Source organism: Caloenas nicobarica, chromosome 1 (genome assembly GCF_036013445.1).
Source record: "Caloenas nicobarica isolate bCalNic1 chromosome 1, bCalNic1.hap1, whole genome shotgun sequence".
In the NCBI taxonomy this organism is placed as follows: domain Eukaryota; kingdom Metazoa; phylum Chordata; class Aves; order Columbiformes; family Columbidae; genus Caloenas; species Caloenas nicobarica.
In genome coordinates this window covers 102,831,992-102,839,285 of record NC_088245.1, presented here as the reverse complement: position 1 = coordinate 102,839,285, position 7,294 = coordinate 102,831,992, and the positions used below count along the sequence as shown (strand labels likewise).

General features: G+C 37.6%; 1 long non-coding RNA gene across 1 annotated transcript; it reads left to right on the top strand.

The window, feature by feature from the left end:
- Positions 1–1,435: 1,435 nt before the first annotated feature.
- LOC135990772 (uncharacterized) lies at positions 1,436–4,043 on the top strand. Its single transcript, XR_010606463.1, has 3 exons — positions 1,436–1,546; positions 1,630–1,733; positions 3,965–4,043. It is a non-coding gene; the product is annotated as an uncharacterized LOC135990772 (long non-coding RNA).
- The last annotated feature ends 3,251 nt before the right edge of the window (positions 4,044–7,294 follow it).

Here is a 7,294-nt window from a genome sequence, read left to right as displayed (position 1 = left end):
ATGCATTTAACCTTCTTCATAAATTATTGAGAAACTTGTCAATTAATAGTTTATCTTTTAAAGCATTCTTATCTAGATTTTTTAACAAACAGAGAATTGGATGGGCATTCATCCATCTTTTTATTACTTTTTTCCCACATTAGGGAGTGCTATACATTTCCACAAGTCATAACAAATGGTCCCATTTGCTGTGGGATTTGCTCCCAGCTGGGACACAGACTGTGGTATGTCTTTACTACCAAAACGATGTCTGTGTTAAAGCTGGGGAATCAGCATGTGTTACTATCCTGTTCTAAAATCCCAGTAGCACCGAATACAGTTTTTACTGCACTGTACCTCAGCGAGGCAAGCACAGAACTTTATAACAAGAGATGACCTTACCTAAGTATTTTAGAATAAAACCAAGAAAGGTTTGTTTCCTTGAGAGTTTTACTGGGGGTGGGGAGAAGGAAAAAGGAAAAAAAATCTCCTTTATTTATAACAACAAGAAAATAACCCTCTTTTGTGAGGAGTGGTAGGATCTAAGGTCAGAAAAAGAGGAGGGGAAACCAGATGTGTCTGTTGACTCTTCCTGTACGACACTGTATCTTGACTCCCACGATGTACCCACTGAATGGATTCTGTAATTGTAAAATAAGGCCAGCTTTTCAACAAGTGTGTATTGCTATGAATTCCCTGCAGTCCATGGAGCTATGGTACCTACAGTAGTTGAAACCTTGACCTTTTAAACTTTTGCCTTTGTCTATCTATATCACTGCTTTTCCCTTATTAGCTGTCTATGGAAACATAATAAAATGATTTTTTTATAGCATTTAATTAATGCTTACATTGACATCCCCCAAGAAAGCTTGAACACTTGGGGTTTATTCACATATAGGATTTATTCAACATTTAGAGTTTATTAATTTTATCATTAAACCTTAATGGCTACTAGAACTGAGTCTATACGTGAAGGGACATGTCTATGAAATTAAAATGGCAAACCCTGTTGCTGGAGGTGTTCCTTGTGCCACAGAAAGGGTTATGTTTCCAGTGTATTTAAACGAGCTCTCCAAACCAAGATGTATGGATAAAAGGCACACATTTTTCTTGAACAACTGCATCTACATTGGGGTTTGCTAGCCGTATCAGTTGTAAGTGAACTAATAAAATGTTTCATAGATCAGCCTCTTGCTTCAATCTTAAAGCAAAGCTTCCACAAAACTTTGGAACTTGAATAAAAAAGAAGATAAATGATATATTAGTGCTATCTGAGTTTGATTGCTGTCATGTAAGTAAAAAGAAATTACACCTACTCTGGGTGGAATGGTGATTCAGATCGTTCACCTTTCAGTTGAAGAACCTCTAAAAGGAAATTTGGTTCTGTTTCTAAGTGGATGTGTGTGGGAGACTGACATTAACACCTTGCACTGAAGAAACTATTCTCTAGGTCCCTTTTCACAGCTGACTAAACACCAACAGTGCTGGTTTAACAAAGAACCACAGACGGCAGGACTGATTGTAGCCCACGCTGAATGAGGAGCTTGATTCAACAAAGTAAACGAAGGTCAGATTAATCACAGGTCATATTTCCCCTACCCACCCAAGCCCTCACTTTACATTATACATGTAATCGTGCTGCATTTCTAGAACGTCAGCCCAAAGCCTGGATTCTCCACCAGCCTCATTAGCCCTTGGAGCAGACTCTACTGACTTTGTGGTCCATACCCGTTGCCACTTCTACTACATGAGCGGTCAGTATAAAAATACATTAAAAGAGCAAGAGAGAAGCACAATTTTAAAGTTGTCAGTATTTCCTTCTTAGCTACATTGCCGAGCCATATCAACCACAACATGAAAGATTCTTTTATTTAACAGGTCAGGTGTGTACTTTAAAAGCTCGCTTGACAGTCACCTTTGATAGGTGTTCTCATTGCTTAGGTCACCTAATTTGGGCTCCAAGTCAGAAGTAAAGGCTAGCATAAATCTCCAATTTCCCTGCTCCAATATTGCTTTAAAGCAATAAGATAACCCTATCTGTTCCACTACATTGTTTCCCAATTACTCTCGGAGGTTTGACTGCATTTAGGGAGGGAAGAACTTTGGGAAAAGCTCTTGACATTCGAGACTTCAAGCCAAATATTTTTATTAAGATCTTTCTTACACTGTGAATATTAAATATTTATAGCTGTACTGGGCCAAGAAGGCAGCGCTCAGGTACTTCAGCTGGGTTGTTTCTATAAAGTTGGCAGACCTTCTAACTATTTTAATGGCAGCATAACTCCATTCACTTAACATGATATGGAAAACGTATTACGAGTGGCCATTAAAAGTCTATTTCTCCATTTCCCAAATCTGCTTGAAAACTCTTGGAAATCACAGTAATACACCTGAAAACAGCTAAGAGGTGCGTGTCTGCGTGCCACGACAGGGGACCAGAGGGATCAATGCCGTCTGCTGTGACTTCCAACAGTCAAACTGCCTTTGATATCTTTATCTGACTGTTTGGGGTAGATACATCTATATGTTTTCTTGGCATGTATTTTGTGTACATTGCCTGTTTAAATCAGAAATGGAAATTAAACTTCAGGCTAAAAACTGTAGGGCAAGTTTGAGGAAAAAGGCTGGAAGCCTCTAACATGACCATTATAAAGTCTTTTAAAGTATTTACTTAAGTTCCTTTGGTTTGGCTTAAAATCATCAGATTAAATGTATCAAAAAGGGTCAAGGGATGACCAAAATGAAGATTTATTTTTTATGAAAAAAATAATATAAACCTCAGGTTTTCCAGTGTGAATTTTGGAGCTTAGGAGTAGAGGAAGGGAAGAGAAAGAGGCCAGCAAAATGAAACGAGCAGAAGGTTGAGCATGTTCAGCTTTCAAATCAGGATGGTTTAAGGTTCATGAAGAGACAGGAGTCAGGTTTGTAGCCAGGATATGAATGACAAAAAAAATAAGACAAAGTGCAGAACATAATAGCTCTCTCCAAAAGTCAGCAGACAAAAAAATACAGGGAAGATAAGTGGGATGTGTCACAGTTAAAAGCAATAATTACAAGAAGGCTGGGAGACTATTATTTGGCAGAATTTTCTAGGCCACTTTTGATTTGCAGACATCCTTTCAGTGGCTGTAGGCATTTCCTGGTTTGGCTGCAGTTTACTCAGATGTGTAATGGAAAGAGGAAAAGATACTCGATGCAGTCTTCTGAAAAGTGTGGATATAAGTATGCATAAACCATGGGCTGCTTTTAAAGTCCAATGGAAAATGCATAAATTCAGGAAATGGTATAAATTAACATTACTCTCTTTGATGGTAATATAACCATTTACCTTAGGTATTTGGCTCTTTTTTTGCTCATGTTGTGCCAAGACTTATTTTATTAATAAACTTCTAGCTATTTATTGAACTCCACCTGTCAGGGTTTAAGAACTTCCTCAGAGATGCTGAAAGTCCTCAGTTGACCCTGGAAACAATGTACCTTGGAGGCTTTCAGAATAGTCCAGAGCATGTTTTGCACTGTAGAAGACCAGATCCTTAGTGTTCATCTTAAATAAAGTTGATGTTCTGCATTTTGTTTGATATGTACATGTAATGACCTTGATGTGTTAAAGCACAAGATTACTGATGAGAAATACTATGAAGAGCTGAGAGTACTAGAAATCAGAAGTGTAACAAAACAACTTTGGGTTAACATAGTCCCTTTGAACAAAGACTACTTCATCTATTTTTATTTGATTAACACCTAGCATGCTTAGGCCTGGCTCTGAGGCTGCAGCATCTATCAGCTTTTACCACTCAAATAATATAATTCAATATGTGTGTGCATGAGACTTCTAGCCATATCTTAAACTTAGAGCATAAAAGTAAATCCTAGTAAATTAATGGAACTAGCTATGTGTTTTTGAACACTACCAGAACAGATTAATTGAGGAAGGAGGTATTGACAGCCCTCTGAACTCACCTTTGAACTCACCTCACATTCTCAGGTTGGTCCCTACAGAGGACGTACATACTAGGACACGAAGGGATGAATATGGGAAATTCTTGATCTGCTGTTGAGCCGGGACACTCCTCCTGGACCTCCCTCGCACTGGGTGAAGGAGGAAGCTGGAATGAAGTGATATTGGTTGACTCTTCCTCTAGCAAAATGCTAGTTTAAAATATCTGAGTATTAACCTGACTTCTAAGATGAAAATTACTTGAGTGAGCAACATGATATCTGTTGTATAGTTGTGCATGGGTGCAAAAAAGAGAAAAGATATTTTTTCAAATAAAAGTACTCCTGTGTGATTGCTGTGTGTGCCATGATTGTGGTTGATAGTCTATTTCCGTGAATTATAAAATATGAAATTTGACATAGTAAAATACCTAAAAATCTATCCTTGAAAGTTATAAATCATTAGATTAATTTAGCTTGGTAAGGAGGGTTAAAGGGAAACTAAATACCTCTGTGTGTGTGAGTGCATATGTGTGTTTATGTGATTGTAGGGGACTTGTGTGTATAACATTTCTGATATAGAGGTATTTATCTAACAATCCACAATCAGAGAAATCTCTGCTTTAAATAGGATTGTGACCATAAGATAAGGCACATAAAAATCTATCTGGCTATCTGGTACTATCAGGGCAGAAACATGAAATTCTTATGGTGAACTGCTGCAGCAAACACATTCTTAGCAAAACGCAGTCTTGGGAAGTTAGAGCTGGAAGAAGTTAGAATAAAAATAAGAGGCAGTTTGTGCAGGAAGGTTAATTAACCACTGAAACTACTTAATAAAGTGTAGTTGAGTCTTCAGAACTTGAAATTTCTAATCAGGGTGTAAAGGGCTCTCTACAATAAATCCTAGCTTAGCTCAGGATTATGAGCTTATGGTAAGAATCTACAGGGAGAGTCTGATCTCTCTACAAGATGATATTTTGGCCTTAAAAATGTCCAAAATATTTCACTGAAATAATACTGTTAAACGTAAGGACCATGGCCAGTGTCTGAGAACCACAATCAGTGTATTCCCCCAGTCCAGCTTGGTGGAACCTCATCTCCTGTCCTGGTTTGTGATGCCCCTCAGAACTCACACAAAGGGGCTGATCTCATCCTGTGATGCAGGGAAGCAACCCAACCAAAACTTCAGATGTTCCTGTTTGCATCGTTTTTTTGAAAGGAACTGCTGTATTATCTTCATCAAACACAGACATCAGGAAGGAAGGAACTTGCTGGCTCTGAGTGGGAGGGAAGACTCGATGGCCTCTGAGGTTCCTTCCCACTAACATTTCTACACGTCTGTGAGATTGCTTGCTCAGTATTACTTAAGATATATACATTCTCAGGCCAGTCACTACATCCAAGTATGGTCACTGAAGTGGTTTTTTGTTGCTTAGAACCTCCATGAGTAGAAGTTAATCTTACGTAATTAGTACTTTACATGACATTCCCAAGTAATGGGAATTTGGTGACAATTCAGAATTTGGCAATAAAAGGTTGGCAGTTTCCTCTGCACTTACATGGAGGTTCCTCATACAGTCTTGGAAAATTTCAGACATCCTTGAAATGAATGGTGGATACAGGTTTTTATAAACTCTCGAAATGGAGATTAAAAAAAATATTAATGTGTCTAATTCTGGACACTACAATTATTAAAAAGTTTACTTTGAAGTGCCATACTTGACACTGTTTTGAAGTTTTTCTTACTAAAGTTATTTTTAATGTTTTGTTGAAAACAAGAACTAACTTTTCCTGCCTATAAATACAGTTATGAAAATATTTAAAATGAAATATTACAGTCCAAATAGCTGGCATAGCATAGTACTTGCAGCATCTGTATTTCCACTTTTGCTTTGTGTATCCTTATACTCACAGGGCAGAAGAACAACAATGCAATGTGGTCATTCTTTGATGGACAGATCTTCCAAGAAGCACAATCAAATTCAGGTTTTTTGTGTCATCATTGTTTGAAAAACCACTAGTTTTAACACGGATTAAGTAGGAAATCAAAGGCAAAACAGGACATATCCTTGTATGAGGAAATGCACAGGATATTAAGTTAACTCCATACTAAAATAGTGAATCATATGTAAGAAAGAAATGCAAATAGGACTTTTCTGTAATCGTGAAAAAATATTTTCTTTTTTATGCATGTGTATATTTTAAACTGTAGCTCTTTTAATATCCATGAGGGGACTAAAGGTGCCTGGGAAAATAAATCATGTGAGAATTTCAGTACTGGCTGCTACAGAGCCCAGAGGAGGTTTGGACAATGCTTTGGAAAAGTGAAGTGTTGTGGAAAATATTACAGTGTTGTGGAAGAAGTAATAGTTTGTTAAACATAAGGGCTGCAAAAATGAAATGATGTGTGGTCTGGCAAGTGTTTTCTTTTTAAAGTTATGCACCCTGCTCATCCAAAAATATGCTAGAAGAACCCAGAGCTAGTTGAGGACGAGCAGCTGTAAATGCCTGCTGAGCACAACAGTCAGAGGGACTTAATGCAGATCTGCCCTTGGTGCTTCTCTGATGCAGATTACAGCAAGTAATTCTACAAGTAGAATAACAATGATAAATCATTTTCAGAGAAATATTGTATAGCTTTTAGGATTTGTTTTAGAAAGAATTACCAGTACTTACTGCTCTGTGAAAAAAATTGAAATTATGTTCTTAAATTACATATAGTCACAACACCAGTGTTTTGTGTTATTACCTTGTTTCAGGATAATAATCTGTGCCCGAAAGCACATACATAGGCTGCTGCTGTCCACTGACCTCATGCATGAGGGACAGGACTAAAGACCCTCTAAAGTAAACAAGAAACTGGGGCCACTATGAGCACTCGTTCCCAAAATTCCATGTCTGAAGTACGAGCCCACAGGAAGAGTATGTAAAACTCCATAGCTGTGGTGCCACAGAGTTAGAACGCAGGCGGTTTGTATAGTTGGGAGCTGATAACATTATGGCAGAAGAGCAGGAAACAATCTTGGTTCCTGTAGCTCTTAATGAATCAACTCGTGTCACCAGAGTTCTTCGCAAAAGTTACTCTTATTTAATACTAGTTACATGAATGTGCATTGGTTTGTTAAGCTGAAACATTTCACGTAATTTTCAGTTTATAACTGGAAGAATTTCCTCCTAAAATTCCATAAAGAAAAAAAATATGGTCCTTGCTTTGTTTTGAACAAACTTGTCAAAAATAGCTTTAGATTACTTCAGAAGTCATCATTGTTACAGATTTGTGTGATCTTCACAATGACTACACTATGGCAAAGCCAGCTGGTGTGCTGGTGTAACTGAATTTTGGACACTTCATTAAATCAATAGGAACATGTGATGA